This window comes from Bison bison, unplaced genomic scaffold, assembly GCF_000754665.1.
Source record: "Bison bison bison isolate TAMUID 2011002044 unplaced genomic scaffold, Bison_UMD1.0 scf7180017864092, whole genome shotgun sequence".
Classification (NCBI taxonomy): domain Eukaryota; kingdom Metazoa; phylum Chordata; class Mammalia; order Artiodactyla; family Bovidae; genus Bison; species Bison bison.
This window is the reverse complement of record NW_011494664.1, coordinates 373,336-398,684: the sequence shown is the minus strand read 5'-3', so window position 1 is coordinate 398,684 and position 25,349 is coordinate 373,336. Positions and strand designations below refer to the sequence as shown.

Sequence of the window (25,349 nt, the reverse complement as noted above, 5' to 3'; positions counted from 1 at the left end):
GCTCTAATTTTTTTTTTTTCCTCGTGGAAGTAGAATCATTGTAATACAGATAGGTTAAAAGTGGCAAAACAAAACCACTCTCAACACCCTAATGCATCAGTAGTCATTCTTGCTTTATCTGGCTTCATCTTGGCTAATCCAGCTGCTTTATCAGATATTTCATGGGCACTTTCTTTGTGCAGGTGCTGAGGTTATGATGTGAGTACTTGAGATGCTGTTCCTGCTGCTCTCATCAAATTTATCTAACAGATGAATAAGCACTAGGATTTAGCAAGGAAAGCGAGGTGGGGAAAAGTGTTCCAAGCCAAGGGAACAGCGTGTGCAAAGCTCTGAGGTGAGGCAGAGCCTCTTAAATCCAGTGTAGCAGGGGCATCAGCATTCAAGATGGGGGATTGGTAGACAGATAGGAGGCTGGGGAGGTGATGGAAAGAGATCACATCACGTTTGTGGTACATTCTTTGGGACATGGTATTGACTACACAGCATTTCCAGTATTTTCGATGCTATCCTGCCGCCCCACAACTTACAGTATCCCAGATTCTTGCACTGGGTTGATAGAAGACACTGAAAATCTTCAGAACACTAATTCTTCAGGTTTCAGAGAAGGTTCAGGGGAGTTGATTCCTTTCGTGGCCAAATCTAGCCCTTAAAGAACAGAGGAAGCCTGAGGAAGGGCAGGGAGAGGGGGAGGGATCCAGTAACAGAATCACCAGGTCTTCCCCTGTCTAGTTATCTGTATTGAGCTCTTCCTCAAAAGGCAGAACTAAAGTCTTAGACCTGAAGCAACTGAGTCCCAAAGGGTGGGGTGGGGAGAATGCTGGGACTCCTCCCGCCTCAGATTGTGTGTTGTCCATAAAGAAAACTAAAAACCCATTGGATCCTATGAAGACAGGAAAGAAAGAAAGTGAAGTTGCTCAGTCATGTCAGACTCTTTGCGACCCCATGGACTGTATGTAGCCTACGAGGCTCCTCCATTCATGGGATTGTCCAGGCAAGAATACTGGAGTGGGTTACCATTTCCTTCTCCAAGAGATCTTCCCGACCCACGTCTTAAAAACCAGGGTCCTAACCCACTCCGGTATTCTTGCCTGGAAAAGTCCATGGACAGAGGAGCCTGCCAGGCTGCAGTCCATGGGGTTACATGACTGAGCATGTGTGCATGAGAGTGGAGGGTTATGGGTTGGTAGCAATAAATTGGTAGAACTAAAATAAAATAAAAAAAACCCAGAGTCCTCCTAAGACTTAATCCTTTTTCATTCATCTCCCTTTGTGTACCATTTTCATGCCAGTATAAACTTCATGAATCTCATTAAGGGTGCCCATTAAATTTACTCAGACCTGCTGTTGCAAGGAAAAGGCTTAACTCACAACTTCTCTGTACAGGAAACCTGTGTAGCATCTTGACTTTTTAAAGTGTTTTCTGTTTAAATTATTGTCAAGACAGTTCTTTTTTAATCCTCAATTCCTAAGAAATAATGTAGTCAAGGAAACTGAGGCACAAAGAAGTCATCACTCACCTGATCTGGTACAACCAGTTAGTGGGACAACTTGGCTTTGGAACCCATGGCTGTTAACCAACATGCATACACCTGTTGGTCAGGGAGACTCAGTTCTGTTGAGGTAAACAAACTGCTCCCAAGATCTGGTGGCTTACCCAGCAGAGGTTTGTTTCTCACGCAGACTCCCTGTCTGTTCCTTCCTCTGAGATCCACTCCATGCTGAACTGACCCTTGGACCCAGCTGAGGGAGTGTCCTGTCCTCTCCGCTGGACGTTGCCAGTCTGGCAGCAGAGGAGAAAGAGGCAGGCTGAACCCTGAACTGACTTTCCAGGCTCTTAGATGAGTCACTTCCACTGTGAACCTCACTGGCCAAAATAAATGGTCATTTCTAAATTCAGCAGGATGGAGGTGGATAGTCTTCTGCAGAGAGGGGCTCTGCTGGTCACATGGCCAAGCTGGAGGGGATGGGGGAAGTCAACCCTCGCCTAGGAAGGGCCAGTGGTGGTGTTCAATAGCGAGATTTCACCATACCTGGTGGCTCAGACAGTAAAGAATCTACCTGCAGTGTAGGAGACTGGCTTTGATCCCTGGGTTGGGAAGATCCCCTGGAGAAGGAAATGGCAACCCACTCCACTATTCTTGCCTGGAGAATACCACGGATGGAGGAGCCTGGCGGGCTACAGTCCATGGGGTTGCAAAGAGTTGGACACAACTGAGTGACTAATACGTTCCCCTTCCTAGTCAGGGCGTCTTCTGGACAGCCACGTGTCCTTATTTTGTAAAATTGTCTCCCTGTCGGTAGTGATTTCTCTTGGTCAGTTTGATTTCTGTGATTCCTGCTGGATTTTGTAAACTGAAGAGAGAGGGAGAAAGTGTTCAGCCAGGATGAACTGAAGGCTGAGAGTGTGACTGTGCCTGTTCTTTCACAGTGAACTTCCAAGTAGCCTCATCACCAGATAAGGGATGGGCGGTGACCTTCTCAAAGACCTTCTGTGCTGCTCTCTGGTGGCCCCAGCTCTGGGACTGTACTCTCTGGGAACTGGTTTTGAGGCCATTAGGACTTCAGCTGCTTGATAGGCTGATTTCCCTTAGGATGCTTCCAAATCAGTCTTTTTTTCCCAGGCCTGTCTGTTTCTAAATACATCTATGACCCCCTTCTTTTTTGTGTTGTTTTCTCTCCACTGAGAGATACTAGTACAGTTGTCCCTTGGTGTCCGTGGGGACTGGTTCCGGGATCCCCGTGGATCCCCAAATATGCGGATGCTCAAGCCCCTTATATAGAATAGCCTAGTGTAGTCTGCACTACGTATCTAGATTCACCCAGCTGCTGATGTGGTCCCTGCAGACCACTTGGATGGAGGACTGTATGCAGCATTTTGGTTAAGAATGTGGGCTCTAGAGCCAGACTGCTGGAAGAATCTTTGGGTATCAGCTCTGCCATTTGACCTCCTTTATGACCTTAGGTTACCCCTCAGTCCTCATCTGTAAAAGAAATACAGTGCGCGCTCAGTGGTGTCTCACTCTTTGTGACCCCATGGATGTAGTCCACCAGGCTCCTCTGTTCATGGGATTCTCCAGGCAAGCATACTGGAGTGGGTTGCCATTTCCTCCTCCAGGGGATCTTCCCGACCCAGGGATCAAACCAGTGTTTGCTGCATCTCCTGCATTGGCAGGCAGATTCTTTACCACTGAGCTGCCTGGGAAGCCCCAAATAATTACAGTACCTTGCTCAAAGGTTTACAGGATTAAATGAGTTAGTACACCAGGTGCTTTCAGTAATGCAGTCCATTTTAATTCCAGCTGTGCTGTGCTGATCTCTGGCAGGCATAGACCTCATCTCTACAGCTTTCTTCCCTAAGCTTTTCTGCTGTAGCCACTTGGGTTCTGCTTAGCTACTCTGACCTATGTACAAATCTGGATATCCAAGGTTGTTACCATTCCGTGGGCCCACCTTTGACTGCTGGGGATGCAAGCTGGTAGAGAAATACTTCTCTCTTTTATTACTAAGTTGGACAATTCTGAAACACAATAGATAGGGCTCCTCAGAGGCTCCACATGGGCCCCAGCCCACAGGAATGACTGGCTCCATCCTTTAAGATGGTGTTCCTCTTTCCCTATTAAACTATTCCAGGTCCCCACTCCTGTTCCTTGGGATCCCTTTTCAAAATAGCTGCGTGCACACACTCTCTTGTCTCAGGTTTCCACATTTTGGGGAAAACTGGGCGAAAACACCTTGTTTCCTGGTTTGGGTCTCTTTTTTTGCTTTATGCAGATGAGGGAGCTTGCATGTTACTTTTGTAACATAACAAAGCATTCTGGACATCAAAAAAAAAAATAGGTTCACAACAAACTGATCTTTTATCAGATTTTTACTATTTACTAGAGGTCAGACTTCAAACTTCTGTAAAAACTGGTCTTAGGAACTAGAGGTCAGACTTCAAACTTCTGTAAAAACTGGTCTTAGGAAAAAGGCCTCTCCGTCACCTAAACTTTTCTATGATTTTCCTCCCTAGATCCTTGGCATGGAATTCTCACACTCCCCAGTTTGCAGGTGCTTTTTCTGAGGGTATGGAGCCTACTTTGTGCTGTAACTTGTTTATCATACTGATTTCAAGTCAGTGACATATATTTTGTTACCTAGAAACTAGACACAGAATGTATGAGGGAAGATGTGTGTGTGTGTTGTTTTTCCTTATGATGTCCCTTTTTATTTTTTAATTGGAGGATAATTGCTTTACAATATTGTGTTGATTTCTGCCATCCATCAACATGAATCAGCCACAGGTATACCTAATCCGTCCCCTCCCTTGTGATTATGACCCTTGTGAATATGTCCCCTCCCTTGTGAACCTCCCTCCCGTTCCCTACCCCATTCCACCCCTCTAGGCTGTCAGAGAGCACTGGGTTGAACGCCCCGTGTCACATAGCAAATTCCCACTTGCTATCTATTTTACAATATTACTCAGCTACGAAAAAGTGTTTTTGATATATGCCTGGGCTGTGAACTTGGGCCAAAGCTTAAAACTTTTTGACAAAGAGAAATTTGGGAGCTTACACTGTCCGCAAAGATTGGAAAAATGAGGTAGCAGTTCTTGAAAGAGTTTTTCGTTAATTAATGTTGGGTCATTTTAAGGGCCCAGATTAATTTATGTATGTACCCGAGAGTTCTGAGGATAATTGTTCAAATCATCCTGGCTCTTTGTAGAAGCCTAGCTCAGAGGTGGTTTCTGATGTGGAAGAGATGTTTGGAAACATAGAAGCCAAACTGATTGATTCTCCAAATCTCACCAAACTTGTCGCCTTTGCTCTTACCCTGAGATGTGGTTTGACTTTCTGTGTGGGTGGGCAATCAGAGACTATGCTGGAACCGTTTGATTGTTTACCTATTAGGTACTTCTTTGTTTTCAGACTCTTCCAATCCTTAGTCAACCTTTGAATCACTTCTCCCCTGGGGGATATTTGTTGGTCCTGAAGCACAGATTTATCTCTTTGGCCCTCTGGAGAAGTCTTTTGGTTGCTGGTAATCAAGTTTTCCTGATTCAGAAAACAGAATGCTAAGGTATTTTATGAACTTAAGGCAGAATATGAAATTAAGATCAGCCATTGAAATGACTGATAATTAATTTGTTGTCACTAGCTGCCGTTCCAAAGCTGACTTTTAAAGCTAAAGAGACCTTAGTCTAAACTGGATTTTATAACCCAGTCAGAGCCGAGAGAGATGAGAATTCTCAGGGACTTTCTTTAACAGAGATTTATGTAGGCATATTGCGGAGTTAGGAATACTGCTAAATGTTACTTCTTCTTTTTTAAGGATTTTGTTTTCTTATTCCTCAAAGGTCTTTCCTGTTTCCCTGTTTCATTAAGTCAACAGACACTGAGCCTGGGCCAGTACCATGCATGAGTGAAGATGTCAAAATCTTATTCCTTTTCATTTTCCCACTAAACCAAGCCAGAACCAAAAATCTTTTTTGGCATATGGAGCTCCCTGTCACTGAGATTAAAAATTTTGAAGGGAAATTCCCTGGTGGCCCAGTGGTTAGGACTTGGGTGCTCTCAATGCCGTGGCTCTGGGTTCAATCCCTGGTTGGGGAAATGAAGATCCCACCTGCCACATGGCATAGCCCAAAATTAAAAAGTAAATAAATAAAAATAAAGATGTACTCAGTCTGTCTGGGAAGAAGAAATTACCTCATTAGACATAGATGAAAGCTTAGCCCATAGTCATCAGCCTGGATTTTTGTGTTCATTCTTCCCACTGACCTTAGGTAATCTTCCATCAGTAATTTGATTTAATTTTTAATCCCAACCATGAGAAAATTAAGTGTTTTTTTAAAAAAGTGAAAAGTTGTTTTCCTATTCTAAAATAAAGGTAGTTGGAGGAGAAACTTAATAAATTGGAAGCTGAAATGTGTGATTTCTCCTTTTTTCAGACTAAAACTGGAATCATTTTTCAGTTTTGTTGGTTTTTTGGGTCTTCAAAATATATGTATATTTCAAAATATGCATTTGAAATGTTGCTAATTTGCACATTGGCTTTGCCATTAAACTCAACTGCACAGACAGCAGTGATGTCCTAGTTGAAGTTGTGCGATTGCATACATTTTTCCTGTGATAAGATTTCAATGGGTAAAAGTTAATTTTCGAAATAACATTGTGAGGTAGTTTGATTAGATATTATTCTTGATCCAAGCCCATCAGCCCCTGTTTTGATGGATCAGGACTCAGACTTGATGATCTTAAGGCCAAGTCTTCTGACTATTGGTTATACCTCTTCTTAGCAAATAGAGATTCCAGATACCACCCTAGGCTGCAGACCAGTGCTGTCAGGTAGAACTTTCTATGACAATGGAAATGTTCTCCTACTGCATTGATCAGTATGGTAGCTGCTAAACAGGTTGCTGTTTAACATTTGAAATATGGCTGGTGCAACTACGGAATTAAATTTTTTGTCTAGTTTAATTCATTTGCTTTAAATAGCTACATGTGGCTATTGCGCTGAATAGTGAACCTTTAGGAGTATAGTCTAGAGATATTTACAACCTGATGTCTGTCTCAATTTTTAGAAAACTTTTTTGTTGAAGAAAATATCATAGACAGAGTAGGGATGGAAGTGTTCATTGTAATGTTCTCTCATCACCCAGACCAGTCTCAGTTCATCTAGTTCTCCTTTTCTCTTCTCTTCCCCACCCATCAGTCCCTCAAACTATTTTGAAGTAAATTCCAGGTGCAGTCCAATCTCATTTTGTTTTAAAAACTAAGAAGGTGATCTGGGGAAGTAGGGGAATGGTATCAGAGAGGTACTCAGGTATCTTCAAATGTATCTATGATTTAAAAAAAAAAAGACTTGAAGTATATGGATGGGACAAGCTATGGTTTGATGAAGCTAGGTAATGAGTATACAGATGTGTTATGTTTTGTATGCTTGAAACATTTCATCACTATCATAATCAGAAAAAAGCCAAGCTTGAGCCCAGAGATTGAACAGTCACTGTACCAGGCCTTCTTTACCTGTGCCTACTGTGAACTTTGAGTTCATGGGTAATTTAAACAGTCCAACATTGTTCACATACGGTATTTATCATTGAGCTTAATTGAATGCCAGCAGTGCAGCAGCAGCAGCACTATAGAGTCATAGGATCTGAAAAGGTGGAAAGGAAGGTGAGGATCTTTTTCTTCAGCCCAGTCTCCTCCCATCACTTGGTTGCAGAGAGTCTAGCTTGATGGGAGCTCACATTGAGCCCAGAGCTGTCTGTCACACTTGCCAGATGGACTGATTTGCTAAGTTAAAGCTTGCAGCGCTAAGTCACTCCTTGTGTTGTTGTTGTTTAGTTGCTAAGTCATGTCAGATTCTTCTTCACCTCATGGGCTGCAGCACACTAGGCTTCCCTATCCTTCACTAACTATCTCCTGGGGTTTGTTCAAATTCATGTCTGTTGAGTCAGTGATACTGTCTAACCATCTCATTCTCTGCTGCCCTCTTCTCCTTTTGCCTTCAATCTTTCCCAGCATCAGGGTCTTTTCCGATGAGTCAGCTCTCCGCCTCAGGTGGCCAAAGTATTGGAGCTTCAGCATCAGTCCTTCCAATGAATATTCAGGGTTGATTTCCTTTAGGATTGACTGGTTTGATCTCCTTGTCCGAGGGACTCTCAAGCGTCTTCTTCCGCTCCACAGTTCAAAAGCATCAATTCTTTGGCCCTTAGCCTTCTTTATGGTCCAACTCTCACATCCTTACATAGCTACTGGAAAAACTATAGCTTTCACTAAACAGACCTCTGTCATGCCTACCTACTTTTCAAAATGCCAGATTCTTATGATCTCTGTTAGAGCAGATACATTATTTCTAAGTCTGCTTGCAGTTTTGCAGATATTCTTGTTGGAGGGAAATGTTTCTATAAGAGTATGAAGAAGTCATTTGTGAAAATTGTATCTTTGGGGCTGAAAATCGATGCCTGTTACTGGTGGAGATTATTACAGGAAATGCCTGTTTGTTTTTTATATTTCTGTTTATAAAAGAAACCCTTGTCGCAAGCACATTTTGGTCATATGGACACACTGAAGGAAATAGTGCTGGCATCAATGATTCTTAAAAGTGCATTTTTCCTTCACAACATAAAGCAAGAATTATTGCTGTGTGTTTGTAGTTCAATTTAGGGGCTAATAATGATTTTCTTCCTTAGGATAGAGTGCAGCATATGTATATTCTAAATTTGGAACCCTATACTTATGATCTCAGGATTCAAGGGGAATGAATTTGTGATGGTAAAAGGATCTCGTATCATCAGAAATGCTCCCAGGCCTTGGCTCAGCTGTCCTTTGATGGAGAAAGATAATATGCTTTAGAAGAGCTATTAAAGATGTTAGCAACATTTTGAACAACTGCAAGCCCGGTGTTGCAACAGGATGCTGTTCCTCTTCCTTGTCTCTGAGTCTGCCCTTTGTATTCCCTTGGTCTTTTGTTATCCACATTCCTGGGAGGGAGGGAAGAGCTTTGTCTGATCTCATCATCTACATCTCTGCTTAGTCCAGTTAGTTTTTTGTCTCATGGTTTGTGGAGACAGTGAATAGCTGGTTAATACCCTCCATATAAATGTTGCCAGGAGTCAAGATTTATGCCATTTTGCACATAATACTCCCATGAAATGAGCCTCCTTATCTCCACTTGACAAGAGATACTTGAATCCATGGTAGGGCAAGATTTAGGGAAATGATTTGTCAAATCAGTTGCTCTGTCCTTTTCATGCAGGATAGAGACAAACTATTAAGGCTTTTAAAATGACTGTGACCTGATTAGGAGAATATAGCAACTATTTTCAGTAAAGAGGACATAAGATTAGCAAGAGTAGCAAGTTCTTTTATTTTTTTTTCATGTATTATATATATTATAATACATAAACATATCTAGCAATAACATGCCTTGAAAAAGAAATTCATATAATCTAGATCTCAAGCATTCTTATACTTAATTACCATTAGAAAAATGTCAAATTTAATGTAACCATAACACTAATAAGAAATAGAAGTTTACCTTACATGTTCTCTTTAAAATAGTTATGAGCCATGGTTTACTGTAGTTTACTAGCAGTCTAGCAGTCTTTAAAGTGTTAGTCACTCAGTTGTGTCCGGCTCTTTGCGACCCCATAGACTGTAGCCCACTAGGGTCCTCTGTCCATGGGATTTCCCAGGCAAGAATATTGGAGTGGGTAGCCATGCCCTTCTCCAGGGGATCTTCCTGACCCAGAGTTCTAACCCGAGTCTCCTGCACTGCAGGCAGATTCTTTGCCATCCGAGCCACCGGGCCTCAATTTTGTCCTGGAGTGAATTATTTATGGTATGGAGAGACAGTAAGGGGGAGACATGGTGAGATAGTAGGGGAGAGATACTGGTGCATCAAACCATCTTTGACCATGGGGAGCTTCATTGTTTGGTTCATTTATTTGAGAGAAAAAAAGTACCAAAAGGGACAACGCTCCGATTCTTCAATTAAATTACTATAAATGCCCAAGCATGTGCCACCTCTTGGTTTTAGCTGTTGAAATGAGGGTGTTAGAGATGTCATAGTTTTCAATTTTTCAAAAGAAGATGGACATTTAAGAATTTGAGGTGCAATCTTCCCATCTGAAAATGCTGGCAACTGAATCAAATATTTTAAAATACTGTGTGGGCCACATACACATGTTCATGGGCTGTGCCTGCCAGTTTGCAGTCTGATTTCCATTGGAAATAATTGATTTATTTTTCTTGTATTTGAATAAAGAAATCATTCAAGTTTTAAAATTTTGTTTTGGTACGTCTTTTAGAATGCTTTAACATTTGAGCAATTAAAGCACTTTGTGTGGGAAATATGCTGGTTTTTAAAACAGAAGCACTTCCTTGAATTCTGTTATGAAAATGTCTGCATAGTTTTAAGGCAGCAGCAAAACTTGTAGATTGTGTCCTTCACAGGATCTCTCCAGACAGGTTTGATCCATTTGGGAGAAATAGAACCAGAGTTGGGTGGTATGACCAGGATCCACGGCGGAGGGAGTGGGAGGCCTTCTTGAGAGTGTGGTGTCTGATGCAAATACTCCTCTGCGAAAATATTTGCTATACATAGTGAATGGGGTTGGATTTTTTTTCTTTTTTTCATTTTGGTTGAGGTCCAGTGACAGTTAATGGCTGTTCCTTGCAGGCTGTGAAATAATTTATGAGCTTGGCAGTAGGATGTAAAACGCAAGTGGATACAGGTAGAATAAGGTCTGTTACCAGATTCCAAGAAATTGTTAGTGCTGGAGCCAGGAGGGACTTTAGAGGTCACCTCATCAGGGCCTGCCTTTGAGATGGGAAGTCAAGTTCTGGGGAGTTCAGCTGAGACTGAAGTTTCTCATTTACCCTTCCCCGCCCAGCAGGAAGCCGGCACACCAGCTTCTCCTCTCTTCTTCCTGCCTGGAGGAAAATGTATCTTCTAGGACTTATTTGTGACAATCAGACAAACAAAAGCAGATGCTTGGTGAACAGAATACTTAGAAAACAACTTCTGAGGCTTCTGATCATCAGAAGATTTTTATGATAAAAATTTCTGTGATGGTTTTTTTGAGTTTTGATTCCCTTCTTTCCAAAAGACTACTTTTCCCTAATGGTTGTGTGTATTGAGTTACTCAGTCGTGTCTGACTCTTTGTGACCTCATGGACTGCAGCCCACCAGGCTTCTCTGTCCATGGAATTTTCCAGGCAAGAATACTGGCATGGGTTGCCATTTCCTGCTCCAGGAGATCTTCCTGATTCAGGGATTGAAGCTGAGTCTCTTGCGTCTTCTGCATTGACAGGCTGATTCTTTACCACTGCTCGTGGTAAAGCCCAGTGGTTATAAGAAGCAAAAATTTAGTTGGATCATCAACAGAAAAATGTGGCAGGACTTCCCTGGTGGCGCAGTGGCTAAGAATCTGCCTGCCAGTGCAGAGGACAGACGGGTTCCATCCCTGGTCTGAAAAGATCCCACATGGCGAGAAGCAACGAAAGCCTGTGCGCCACAACTCCCGAGCCTGTGCTCTCAAGCCTGTGTGACACGACTACGGAGTCCTGTGCGCTCTAGAGACTGTGCCCCGCAACAAGAGAAGCCACACTTGGCCGCAACTAGAGAAAGCCCACACAAAGCAACAAAGATCCAGTGCAGCTAAAGATAAAATTAAAGAAAAATGTGGCAGTTAATTACCTTTAATTGTGTCCTATTTCCTGCTGGTGGGTTCAACCACATGAACTAGTTGATTTCAGCTGTTTTTAAACTAAGAAAATGCTAGTTTCCTGTGAGTCAGGATAGTAACTTGACAAAAGGGTGATTAAGTACAGTTGACCCTTGAGCGACATGGGTTTGAACTGCACAGGTCCACTTAGAAGTGGATATTTTTCAATAGTAAATATTGCAGCTCTATACATCTATAGTTGGTTGAATCCAAGGATGCAGAGAAACCACTGGTATGGAGGGCTGGCTATAAATTATATGAGGATTAACCCCTGGGTTATTCAAGGGCCAGCTTATACTGGGCTATCTTTCCAGTCTTCTAAAACTATCCTTAGCATTTTCCATGGTCACTGACCATTTAGCCCTTCTCGGTTTATCCGGCTCAAGCACTCTTCTGCTGGGACACTTTTACTGAGAGATGTGGGTTGAAAGCTCCCTGTGCACACGTGGAACAGTCTTCCTTCCACATGTTATATTTGGCTTGAAAAGCCTCCCTTGCCTTGAAGAAAAGACTGTCCAGCTGAAGTCAGATGCTAGATTTGTCTAAGTTTTCAGGCCAACAGAAGCCAGTTGGAATGGAAGCCTTGGTCCACAGCAGTATAGTTTGATAGGCAGTCATAGTAATGTTACAACTTGTATTGAGGATTTGAAACTTTTGGAAACATTGCCCTGTTACTGTAATTTAATCCTAACTGTATTTGGCCATGGTAGTGGTGATGGGGGGTGGTGAGTGGGCCCACAGAAAGCAGTGTTCTAAACTTTAGATTTTTTCTTCTGCTAGTTTTCTAAATCGAATCCACTGAGTATTGCCTTTGTCAAACCAACTTCTGTAAAAGAAGTGGCATCTTGGCATTTTGCAGATTCTGAAAATAAGTATAAAATGAGACATTTAAGCTTAACTCTGAAATTGTTACTTGAGAGATGTTGTGATCTCAATAATATTTCAGACCTCTGACAAAATAGAATAAATCTTTTGACTTGAGGCATCAAGGGAATTGAAAATGTATATTCCTTTTTCTTAAGAAATTTTAAAAAAGAAATCCACCCCAGATCCAGGCAATAGGAGAAAGCCAAACTCTACCAAATTCATGGCTCATAAAGGTCAGCGTGCACTGCAGCTGCATAAATATGAGAGAGCCACCACAAAGAGCAACTTGGAAATGGGGTTTTTCTGTACTCCTCTGAATCAGAGGATTAGTTAGAAATTCACTTCTGTGGAGAAGGAAATGGCAACCCACTCCAGTGTTCTTGCCTGGAGAGTCCCAGGGATGGAGGAGCCTGGTGGGCTGCCGTCTGTGGGGTCTCATGGAGTCGGACACGACTGAAGCGACTTAGCAGCAGCAGCAGCAGCAGCCTGGACCCAGGTGATCTGTTGGTTTGATGCCTTTTTGTTTTTATTTCTGCTGTATCAAAACCAAGCAATACCAAATTAATGACAAAAATGGAAGAATGAAAGGTGATTCACCTCTTCTTGATTGTTTTTTTTTCCTCCACTCGCCAAGAGAAAATGATGGTTAGAGAACTTTTAACCTAACTTGACACCTTGCCTGGGTGTTAGTTATTCTTTTTTTTTTTTTTAATATAGGTTTGTTTATTTTAATTGGAGGCTAATTGCTTTACAGTGTTACATTGGTTTTGCCATGAATTGACATGGGTCTGCCACGGATGTACACGTGTTCCCCGTCCTGAACCTGTTAGTTATTCTTAAATGCTCACTCTCCATGGGAGCCCCTAGGCCTTCCTCATCTTAGAAGGTAGCTCCAGCTGCCAGCCGAGTGCAAGGAGGCTGGTACAGCCATGCCCTTCCTTCCCTGTGCATCCCCCAGCCGAGGCTGTTCTGCAGGGCTTTCAGCTGGGGTGGGAGCCCGCTGCTCCCCGCACGCTTGCCTCCCCACTGTCCCCATGTCTCCCAAGTGCTCTTGCCACCTATGGCTGATATGTCACAGAAGAAAGTGATGCACTGACTGGGACACAACTGGAAAACACGTGGCAAAGAAAGCAGAAAGGACTTGGACTACATGAGGTCAGAATTTTACACCTGTTTGTACAACTTAGGTCTTGGTGGGAAAAGCAGAAAATTAAAAAAAAAAAAAAAAATGCTTCGAGAAGCTTAAAAAAAAAAAGAAGAAATTCACTGACATCTCAGCTCGTTTTGACTCTTCAGGTCCACACTTTTACTCAGTTCTTAACTCATTTCATAGTACTTGTATATGAGCTGTAGAACTAAGGAGTCCTTTTACTGATATAGGGCTTCCCTAGTGCTCAGATGGTAAGCAATCTGCCCATAATGCAGAAGACCCGGATTTGATCCCTGGGTCTGGAAGATTCCCTGGAGAAGGGAATGACTCCCCTTCTCCCCCACAAAGAATTCTGTGGACAGAGGAGCTTGGTGGGTTACAGTCCACGGTATTGCAAAGAGTCAGACAAAACTGAGTGACTAACTTCTTTTTTTTTTCTTTTATTGGTATAAAAGGTTTTCCAAAGGAAAAAGGTATGAGAGAGGCTGAATCTTTTACTTTATCTCTGCATAACTGCCCTTTGCCACTCTATTCTTTTTGGGGTGCAGGCTTTCCTCCCCTAATCCCTATGAGGCTGCATCTCCATGCCAACTTTGTCTTTGCACATCACGGGAATGCCTTTCCCTGGCTCTTCCATCCTCTACGCCTTCTCATCCTGCAAGACTCTCCAGGCCTCTTAACTTTCCCCTCATCCAGGCAGAATTGGGAAGACTCATTTCTCATTTATCTTTGGGTCCCATAATAAGCGGATACCTTGTTGTACCATGACAATTTTCGTGACCTTTTCATTTTTGTGTCTTAAATCCAGTAGAGAATAGTACCTGGCACAAAAGAGATCCTCAGTAAACATTTCAAAATAATTCAGCCATAACAGGCCTAGGTTTCTGCCTAATGTAGAAGGACTTAACCAGTAAAAATTGCTGTGGTAGAACATCCTAGAAGGAGGTGACAGAACAAAGAATTTAACGATCCACTCAATTTTTCTCAGGAATTTTCAGTCATCGTTATTTAACGGTTGAGCTCCTGACAGTAAGAAGCTGTAGAGGGCTGGGAAGTGAACACAGATGCAGTGGGCTGAAGATTTTAATTTTCACTTCACCTGTTTCTTGTCTCTGCTCAATTTTTCATAGCCCTGGTTTGCTCAGGCCATCCCAGTTGGGGTTGACAAAGTGTAATATAATTTATTCCTGCTCATCAGAAGACACTGCAGAGTGACTGGGTGAGGCGGCCTCCGTGAATGGTACAGCTGGTTCTCTTTGGTATTGCATTCAGGGCCTGCCTCTGGGCGTGTTTTTCCTAATTATTGAAATTATATGTATACAGTGATCCCTGAAGCGCTTCTGTGTGGAAATTGGTGGGCTGCTTTCAGTCTTTTCATGTTTATTACTTATTACTTTCCAGAGAGCTGCCAGTGTGGTTGGCGAAAGTTCTAGCAATAATAAGCGTGAGGTGGTTATTCATGATTGTCTTTATCCTGTGGAAATGAGACTACAGGATTCATTGGGACAATAAATACCTACATTTTTAAAGTTTGTGTATGAAATCTATATGTGTTTCTTATATAGGCATCCTTAAATGTCTAGTTGAGTTGACATTGAATTGATAGGGAAAAACATTTTAAATATTGTTTACAATGGAATTGCTTACAGTAGGCAAGACTGTACCAGACGCTTCCTATTGATTGCATTGAACAACACCCTCACCAAAATCTTATATATTGACCTTTCCCCACTAACTTCTTTGGGGCTTCTCTGGTGGTTCATTGTAGCAGCCACGCTCCTACATCACAAGCCTATGCTGCTGCTAAGTCACTTCAGTCGTGTCCGACTCTGTGCGACCCCACAGACGGCAGCCCACCAGGCTCCCCCGTCCCTGGGATTCTCCAGGCAAGAACACTGGAGTGGGTTGCCATTTCCTTCTCCAGTGCATGAAAGTGAAAAGTGAAAGTGAAAGTGAAGTCGTGTCTGTTAGCAACCCCATGGGTTGCAGCCTGCCAGGCTCCCCCATCCCTGGGATTCTCCAGGCAAGAACACTGGAATGGGTTGCCATTTCCTTCTCCAGTGCGTGAAAGTGAAGTCACTCAGTCGTGTCCGACTGTTAGCAACCGCATGGACTGCAGCCTGCCAGGCTCCTCCGTCCATGGGGTTCTCCAGGCAAGAGTACTGGAGTGGGGTGCCATTGCCTTCTCCACACAAGCCTATGATGTACACACTATCCATACTTTTCAATGAAAGGCAAAGAGACCTAGAAGTCATCTGCCCCAGTCATTCAGCTCAGAAGTGGCAGAGCTGGGATTTTTATTTGCGACTGACTTGCAGCCATGCTGTTTTACTTTTTGTATCAATTACAGAGAGTTTTTACCCAAGTCTATCATTTGTCAACTAAAAAGATGCACAATGTGAGAGTTGCAAGTTAAGTTTTATTTGTGGGAAAATGAGGGCTGTAGCCTGGGAGACAGCACCTCAGATAGCTCTGAGATACTGCTCCAAAGAGGTAGCGTTGTTGTTCAGTCACTAAGTCGTGTCCGACTCTTTGCAACCCCGTAGGCTGTAGGCCAGGCTCCTCTCTCCATGGGATTATTGTAGCAGGAATACTGGAGTGGGTTGCCATTTCCTTCTCCAGGGAATCTTCCTGACCCAGGGATTGAACTCACATCTCCTGCACTGGCAGGCGGATTTTTTTTTTACCACTGAACCACCAGAGAAGCCCCAAAGAAGTAGTGGGGAAAGGTCAATATATAAAATTTTGGTGAGGCGGGGAGTTCAGTGTAATCAAGCACTTACTTTACAAAAGGTTTCCTGCTAGTCACAAGGAGCTGATGTCACCACGAAGGGATTTAGTGCTCTTCTAGATTTGGAAGAGAAGCAAGGATTTGGGTCATGAAATCAGTTCCTGAAAATATCTATCTAAAGACCCGTTCCACCAGTTTCCGTGGAGCACAGAGTATCTCACTCTCCACCCTGAGTTCCCCTCGGGGTTGTTGATTGGTCGCCAGCTGCAACAGCATAGGGTTCAATCCCCGCAGAGGAATATAGCAGATGCCCTTCTTGTTCAATCACTGCAAATGCTCTTGGCAAGTGCCAGTTTGTAGTTGACACATTTAAGATAAGTGTGTGCCTGCTTGCTAAGTCGTTTCAGACATGTCCCACTCTGTGTGACCCCATAGACAGTAACCCACCAGGCTCCTCTGTCTATGGGATTCTCCAAGTAAGGATACTGGAGTGGGTTGCCGTGCCCTCCTCCAGGGGATCTTTCCAACCCAGGGATCGAACTCACATCTCTGACATTTCCTGCGTTGGCAGGTGGGTTCTTTACTACTCGCGCCACCTGGGAAGCCCATTAAAAACGGCACCACAGACTTCCTGTAGACCTGCCCAAGATATATGTGGGTGAAAGGTAACACTAATTACTTTCAAAATTTAAATCACTTTATGCATTGTCTGGAACAAAATACTGAAGCATTTGTTTCCCCTAAATACTATTTAGTTATGATTTTTAAATGTTGGCTGGGTGCAGTGCAACATTTAGGAACATGCCAAGATTTTATGAGATTTTTAGAGGGGTAGTATTCACTTGGGAAAAAGGAAAACATCTGAAAATGGACAACTTCAGGACTATTCAGTAGTATACTGTTTATCTTAAAGGAAGATTGGGGGACTTCCCTAATAGTCCAGTGATTAAGACTTCTCCAGTGCACAGGATACAAGTTTGATCCCTGGCCAGGGAGCTAAAATCCCACATGCCTTGTGGCCAAAAAAACCAAAATATAAAAAACAGAAGCAAAGTTGTAACAAAGTCAATAAAGACTTTAAAAATGGTCCACCTTAAAAAAAAAAAAAAGATGAGAATAAGCCAGTGAGGGTCTGGATGTGAAATGCCAAGTGGCTGTCACAGTGTCTTTTTTCTGTCCAGCTTCATGCAGCCCTGTAAAAAATGGGCCTTTTAAAATATGGGGACCTAATTACTTTTCTAAAGTAATTCTTAATAAAGATGGCCAATGGCTCTGCAAGATAAAACAGCAACCTCTAGGTGGTTATAGTATTTAACTACCATGGTTGTAGTGAGGTTGAACCTCTTTTTGGGTGGCCATTGGGCATTTGTTTTCATTTCTCTGTGAATGACCTCTTCACCTCCTTGCCTTCTCCTCCTCTGCCCCCCCACTTGGGCTATTTCTCTCTGTCCTGTTGACATTCATCCTTTTTATATGTGGAAATAATCTCCTCTCAGTCTGCCTTGTATCTTTACTTTTCTTTCTGGTATCTTGAAGCTTCAATTGCACCATCTTCTTTTTGGTTTGTATTTAAGTGTCTTGTTTGGGAAATCTTGAGCTCCCTTTTCACTGAAGTTCATTTAATTATGTTTAACAACTGTTTTGTCTTTTGCTCAGTAATTTAAAGGGGACAAGAATGTAGCAACTGTTGAGAAACAGAGTCCATTCATCCAGTGGGAGATGTCCTGAACTAATAAATTAGAAACAACTCAAAGAGGAGACAGAAAGGGAAGAGCTTGGAACCTAAGATGTGACAAGGAACTCAAGATCCAGGCCTTTTAGAGGGGCACAGGCATTTAATGCTCTGTGATTTGAAGAAACTTTTATGAGACAGTTAACACCTAACTTGTCATTAGCAGTTCAGTACACACTGGACTAGATGGAGGACAAGCAAGGGAGGCCTTGAGTTAGTGATGGGGTCTCTGAGTTAGGAATGTGTTGATTGAGGGGGAAGAGATCCCATTTTAACGTTCATTTCACTTGGGTTATTTCCAGCTTTATCGATCTAAGTATTTTCTTGAAAATAATGAGTGATAATGTTGAACACTCACTGTACAGCATGCACTGTGCCTAAGCACTTTATATGCATGATCTCGTTTCGTCGATAAACTCCTGGGCAGGTGGTGTATTATTTTCCGAATGAGGAAACAGCCTCAAGAAGGATAAATAACCTTCCCAAAGTAAGTAAGTAAATGGGACCAGGATTTGAATTCACTGTTTTCTGACCTCAGGACCAATTAGATGTGATTGTTACACATTTTTAATAATAAAGTACTTGTGAAGATGACGCATGATGAGTCCTTGTCGTTGATGACCGTGGCCGTTCTGCTGTGAAACTGGGCTCTATCAAGCATCTGCTGGCAAGGCTGAAGTTCGTTGCTCTCAGTGGGAGTGAGAAGTTTCTGAAGGGCTTTTTCACCCTTAAAAAAAAAGCGCCACTTCCCTTCTGGGGGCCCTGCTTTTCTATGCAGGCTTTGGTACCTTCTGCAAAGGGTGTGTGTGTGTGTGTGTCTGTGTGCTAAGGCACTTCAGTTGCATCTCTTTGCAACCCCATGGACTGTAGCCCACCAGGCTCCTCTGTCCATGGGATTCTCCAAGCAAGAAACCTAAGGAGTGGGTTGCCATTTCCTTTTCCAGGGTTCTTTCCTGACTCATGGATCGAACCCGCATCTCTTGCGTCTCCCTGTATAGGCAGGCAGGTTCTGTACCACTAGTGCCACTGACGCCAATGAAGGGTCTGCAAGGTGACGAATGGGTTATTTTCCTTCCGAGCCCTGGCTTGGCTCTCCAGCAGCCCTTTACTCAGGCCTTAGGTAAACTACATGCTGCTGTGGTGCAAGGGGACTGGATGAACCTTGTCTGCGTGTGTGTGTTTTTTTTTTTTTTTAATTTTTTTAAGATTTATGTATTATTTTTTGGCTGTGCTGGGTCTGCATTGCTGCGTGTGGGCTTTCTCTAGTTGTGGTGCATGGGCTTTTCATCATGGTGGTGTCTCTTGTTGCGGAGCACAGTCTCTAGGTGCCTGGGTTCTAGAGCGAGGGCTCAGAACTGGCTCATGGGTGAGCTCCACAACCTGTGGGATCTTCCCTGGCCAGGGATCGAACCCTGGTCCCCTGCACTGGCAGGAGGATTCTTAAGCACTAGACCACCAGGGAAGCCCTGAGTGTGTAATACATGACCCACACACACTAGAGGGGACACTCAGAGCATGGCCATCTCCCCAGGGCTCCTCATCAACAGTCCACTCCCCACCTCAGCACGTATTTCATCAGGCCGACCCAAACATACTGTTTTACTTTGTTTATATTTTAATTAAAAACAATTTTTTTTGTCCACACCGCACAGCATTCGGGTCCTAGTTCCCCGACCAGGGGTTGAACCCGAGCCCTCTGCAGTGGAAGCATGGAGTCTTAACCACTGGACCACCAGGGGAGTCCCATAGCCTACTTTAGTGAAAACATGACACATAGCAAGCAAACAGGAAACTACAATCTGTTTATATGGAACTAGTGCTGAGGTGAGTCACTGATATAATTCCCTACTGTTCAGTTCAGTTCAGTTCAGTCACTCAGTCGTGTCTGACTCTTTGTGACCCCATGAATTGCAGCACACCAGGCCTCCCTGTCCATCACCAACTCCCGGAGTTCACTCAGACTCACGTCCATAGAGTCAGTGATGCCATCCAGCCATCTCATCCTCTGTCATCCCCTTCTCCTCCTGCCCCCAATCTCTCCCAGCATCAGAGTCTTTTCCAATGAGTCAACTCTTCGCATGAGGTGGCCAAAGTACTGGACTTTCAGCTTTAGCATCATTCCTTCCAAAGAAATCCCAGGGCTGATCTCCTTCAGAATGGACTGGTTGGATCTCCTTGCAGTCCAAGGGACTCTCAAGAGTTCTCCAACACCACAGGTTAAAAATCCAGGTTTTCTTGCTTATTTCCTATGAGACCTTGGCCAGGTTTATTTGTATCCTTTTGACTTAATGTCCACCTCTGTAAAATGAGGATAATATTATCTAACTTTCAGGGTTCTGAGGATGTAAACTTTAATGTGTGGAAATCATTGAGAATAGTGCCTGGTGGATAGATGGTACCTTATGAATGTTTGCTATTTTATAGATTTCAAGCAATAAGTCACTGTTTCCAGGGCGGTGGTCCTGTTACTATTTCATTGTGCCTCAGGGAAATCTTACATTCTTATCTCTGAGAGTTTTGGTGAATTGATATCACTTTTACCTCCCCTTGTAGATGAAGACATCTCTGCAATCTCTAGAAAAATAGAAAAGTTTATTTGAGCCCCAGGGAGACTGCTGCTGGCTTTCGGTCATGTTTTCTCACCATGGCCATGTCCCTTTGATCACCCAGATGTAGTCCCCCATTTAAGCCTCAAGAATAGGTTCTCCCCCATCTAGAATTGGCAGCGTGTCCATGAGTTTTGACCCTAGCTGCTGAAACCAGGATTAAAGCATCCTGGCTGTCCGTGTGGACTCTCCCTGCCTCCTCTTCCTTGTTGAGCCTGCCCCTTTAGTGCTGGTAGTTGTAGACTGTTGACAGTTCAGTGACCCATGTTGAGCACTGACTCTCCGCCAAGCCCTGTCCAGATGCTGTGGAGGACAAACTGAACACCACTGCAGGTTTCTGTGTTTTGGGTTTTCAGAGAGCGTTCAAGCAGGAATGACTTTGAAAGAAACCATCTCATCCAGCTCTTTCAGTGTACAGAGAAGGGAGCCAAGACCCAGGAGAGTCAGTGACCTGCTTACAGCCCAGAGACTCAGAACAGGAGCCAAATCCTCTGACTTCTGTTCATACTACAAACCCAAGGACAGCAGAACAGAGGTGTTCTAGATAGGTAGTTTGTAGGCAAATTCTTTGGTTTCCCATGACCCAGCAGAGGAAAGCCCAAATCCCTTTCCAATTGCTGATCTCATGTTTGGGACCCTGGTCACTGACTATGGTGGAAAAAACCTTAACAGTTTTGGAGCTTCAGATGCAATGAATCCAGTTTAACTTGGGTCTTCAATGCAGTTGAATATTTATGGTGAGTCACCCTTTGTAAAAAAAAAAAAAAGTCCTCATGAAAGACTTACATAATACAGCTACATAACACAGCTCGAGTTACTGTTGGTGCTGCACACGTGCACACCTCCAGCCTGTGGACTCGAGAATAACTAATGCCTTGCAGACGACACAGGACACCGTCTGGAAGCTCTCTGCCATTCCAAGTGCATCCTGTGACGGGCGGTTTGGGACCTGTTTTTTTATTAGTTGCATACTTTATGTCAAAACAAAGTGCTCCCCGTAGCCATTACCATGGGGCTTTGTTGCAACTTCAGTCCACTTGTATATTAATTTTTTACATGTTAAAAAATTACTTATTAATTCATTTTATGTGACAGTAATTGTATTGCCTGTTGACATAAATAATGGTTTTATGAAATGTAAATTTTTCAAGCCAGTCACTGAGATGAGATGCATTGTTTTACACTTTTGTAATTCTTTTTAATGCTGACTTAATAGAAGACAGCTGGGTCTTCAGGTCTGCTTTTCATTTACTCTGATGCAATATATTGTTTTGGTTGAAGTACATGAAGAAGTTCCAGCTTCATAGATACTGTGGTTGAAAAGAAGGAACTTGTATACCCTTAAAAGTTTCCTGGAAAGCTGCCAGAAAGTCTCTGACTGCGCTTGGAGAACTACTTAACTTTTTTTTAAATTGATTTTTATTGGAGTATAGTTGCTTGACACTGTTGTGTTAGTTTCCACTGTACAGCAAAGTGAATCAGCTATTCACATACACACATCCGCTTCCTTTTGGACTTTCTTCGTATTCAGGTCACCCCAGAGCATTAGAGACAGTTCCCTGTGCTACACACTATGTTCTCTTTAGGCATCTGTTTTATACATAGCATCAGTAAGTGTATGTGGGTCAATCTCCACCTCCCAGTTCCTCCCACCCTGCTTTAAAGTAACTCTCCCTGCTCTGTATCCTCGTTCATTTCCCTCTAGGGAGGAGTGTTGAATTTCCTGATAGATGGTTTGGAGAAGAAAGTGAGCACTTTCCTTATGGTAAAGTTAGGACTCTTCCTATGTGCTGATAGTGGTGTATAAAGTAACACTATTAAAACAACAGCAACTAGAAGAAAATGATTTAATCCAATTCAAGAAAAGTGTTTGCCTGTAGTGGTGGGCATTAGGGAGAGGAATACTGTTCCATGTGGGGGACTCTGGAGCTTCAAAGCTTTACATGATGTTCTGTCTCTTGGGCTGGGTGTTAGATATGTTGGTATGTGTTCTATTATCTTTACATGATAAGGATATTTTATGTTGCTGCTGCTGCTGCTAAGTCGCTTCAGTCGTGTCCGACTCTGTGTGACCCCATAGACGGCAGCCCACCAGGCTCCCCTGTCCCTGGGATTCTCCAGGCAAGAACACTGGAGTGGGTTGCCATTTTTTTTTCCAATGCATGAAAATGAAAAGTCAAAGTGAACTCGCTCAGTTGTGTCCGACTCTTAGTGACCCCATGGACTGCAGCCTACCAGGCTCCTCCGTCCATGGGATTTTCCAGGCAAAACTACTGGAGTGGGGTGCCATTGCCTTCTCCCAAGGATATTTTATAGACATAATTTAAAGAGAGCTCTGGTTTCTAGCAGTTGGGGAAACAATGAAACTCTTTTTTCCCTCAGTCAGTCTCTTCTGCTTTTTTGGCTTGGAGTGCTTGAATCCTTCCAGTCTAAAAAACCCCTGTTTGGATACATGAGTTTTAACTATATCCATCACAGTTACTTTTCACTTCCTATGCTTGTGTTCACTTAAGGTCTAAGGCTTATGATTCCGTCACTGTTGTAAGAATCAGGAAAATCCGAAACTCAAGCTCAAATGTGGGGCCAGAGTTGTGAGAGCTCTTGGTGTGGGAATGGTTTGGTGGCAGTGGCCCCCACGGCCTTCTGTGTCATGTTGATCTTGGCCCACAAGGGCTGGATGGTTGTTTTGCTTTCTGCTAGATAATAGACTGGTTTTGTGGTCTCAAAAACTAAAGTCATGCTTCTTGGACAGGGTAACACTCTGTTTGACTTGGACTTGGATCCATTCCTCTGTCTGTTGTGTCTTCTCCTTTGGCTTCATGTTGTTTACTCCTGTTTTGATGACTGATTGCTTCTAGTTGGGTTTTATTTTGGAGCCTGATATCTACTCTCTGTGGGTGCTGGCATCCTTTTCTTCTCTTTCCCCATTGTGAGTGATAAGAACTAGTGTTAAGAACTGGAGAGTGTTCATGCACCCTTCCCCAACAGCCCCTGTCCCCTCATCTGTGTTACAGAAGATGAAACCAAAGCAGAGAGAAATGGTACTTGCTGTCATTCGAAGTGGCTCCTAGCTCGCGTCTGGTTGCAAGCCCTGGAGGATTTTTGGTGTAATGGCTAAAGTAGCTTTTTATGTGTGGGTGCTTACTTGTTTTAAGGTTGGTTAAAGTCCAGCTTCATGATATAATGTGGGATGAGATGGAAAGAAGATTATAGTATTGTAAGTAAAGAAAGCGTATTTGGTGGGACAGAAATTTAGACCACACGAAAAAGCTTAAGAGGAAGCAACCAACAACTTTTATCAGAGGGGGAGAAAATGATATTAAATAATATGTGCATTTGAATTTATTAACATCTGATTTTAGAATGCTTTGCCATTTGTTGCACTTGCGGAAATATTATTGTCTAAATATATGACATCTGAGTATGGTTTCCTTGGGTCTGTTATTGTATTAACTAATACTATATTAGTAATAACCTCATGGATTGTTAGGAAATCAAAAAGCAGGTTCTTGTGTTGATACCACATGTGTTCCAAATTGTGAACCGCAGACAAGTGGGTGTAAAGGAACGTGGGTGCAATTAAAATGTCTTCAGAATGGGGAGTCGAAGTAAATCTTAAGTGGAATTGCCAACGAATGCCTAGCTCAGGGTGGGCTTTAGAATCATGTTAGTTTCCCTGAGGGTAAAATTGTCATTAGTTTTAAAAGTTTTATTTTTTAATATAAACTCAGACAAAGTGGATAATGGCATTCCATTGATAAGTCAGGAGATAATCATTTTCTCTTTCGTCTAATCTGAAATCCCCGGGCGATGAGCCTTCCCCTCTGGACAGGATGAGGGAATGAATCTGGAAATGTTCTCTCATCCCCAAAGGGGCATCTCTTTTTAGGATAGTGAGGTTGGTGTCTCGCCGGTTCCTTGCATATGGTAGCAGGGGTCCAGAAAATGCTCGCTGTGCCCTGTTCCCGAAAGCTTTGTGGCAGGCCAGCCATGCGTGTGTGCACTCCTCAGCGCTCTCCGAGAGGCTAAGGAGGAAGTGATGGGAGCTTATCCGGCATGCGACCCATGTGGTTTTAATCCGTCAGGACTGCTGATGGCATCCTGTCTTTCTTCTCCGCCTCTGATGCATCTTCTTTGCATCTTCTGTGTAAGCTTCGGTTGCTCTTTCTCTGCAGCTGGTTTTTCTAGCATCCCCAGAGAAAACAAAGAAGGGAGGCTGGATAATCTTTGCTGCTTTTCAGGTGAGCAAGAGAGTGATGGCTGTAGGCTGCTTAACTTTAACCTATAATCTTCCCCGTTGGATGTGTTCCTTCTAAGAAATACAAGAATGTGCTCAACAGCCGGGGATGGAAAGGCATTTCTTCTCAGATCCTTTCTCCCCTTGCTGCCTGCTTTCCCACCCACCCACCCCTGCCCCCTCCCCAAGTCTCCCCATCACTTTCTCTCCCTGCTCCACCGGGTGGGTTCAGGCACAAGTGTTGTGGTAGGCCTGCCTTCCCGGCCCTTACTGATCTCAGGAGATGGTAGTATAATGTGCTCGTGTGAGGCTGTGGCTGTCCCCCAGTGGCCAACACACATGTACCATTCTGTGGTTTATAAAAGGTTGACCAGAAGTTGCTTTTCTCGGCTCTCAGGCCTTGCTAATGCAGTGGTGAGGGCTTTGGAAGCAGCCTGCTTGGCTTTAAACCATCACTTACTTGCTGTGTGTCCCTGAGCAGTTACATCTCTGAGCATCAGTTGCCTCAACTGTAAGATGAGAATTATATCAGAGGCGATGATGGGAGATAAGTGAGATCAATGCAAAGTGCTCAGGATGGTGCCTGGCACACACATATATATTTATCTGTGTGTATATATGTTTATATGTTGTTGTTGTTTAGTTGCTCAGTTGTGTCTGACTCTTTTGCAACCCCACGGACTGTAGCCCGCCAGGCTCCTCTGTCCATGGGATTCTCCAGGTAAGAAAACTGGAGTGGGTAGCCATTTCCTCCTCCAGGGGATCTTCCCAACCTAGGGATCAAACCCACATCTCCTGCACTGACAGGATG

General features: G+C 43.4%; 1 protein-coding gene and 1 long non-coding RNA gene across 6 annotated transcripts in view; one reads left to right on the top strand and one right to left on the bottom strand.

The window, feature by feature from the left end:
- LOC104987280 overlaps positions 1 to 2,071 on the bottom strand; it is a 3,285-nt gene extending 1,214 nt beyond the window's left edge. The window contains exons 1-2 of the long non-coding RNA XR_825108.1: positions 1,518 to 2,071; positions 528 to 645 (exon numbers count right to left, since the gene is read on the bottom strand). This is a non-coding gene — a long non-coding RNA (uncharacterized LOC104987280). The remainder of the gene's footprint in view (positions 1 to 527; positions 646 to 1,517) is intronic.
- SEPT11 (septin 11) overlaps positions 1 to 25,349 on the top strand; it is a 138,035-nt gene that overhangs the window by 45,397 nt on the left and 67,289 nt on the right. The gene's annotated exons all lie outside the window — the stretch shown is intronic.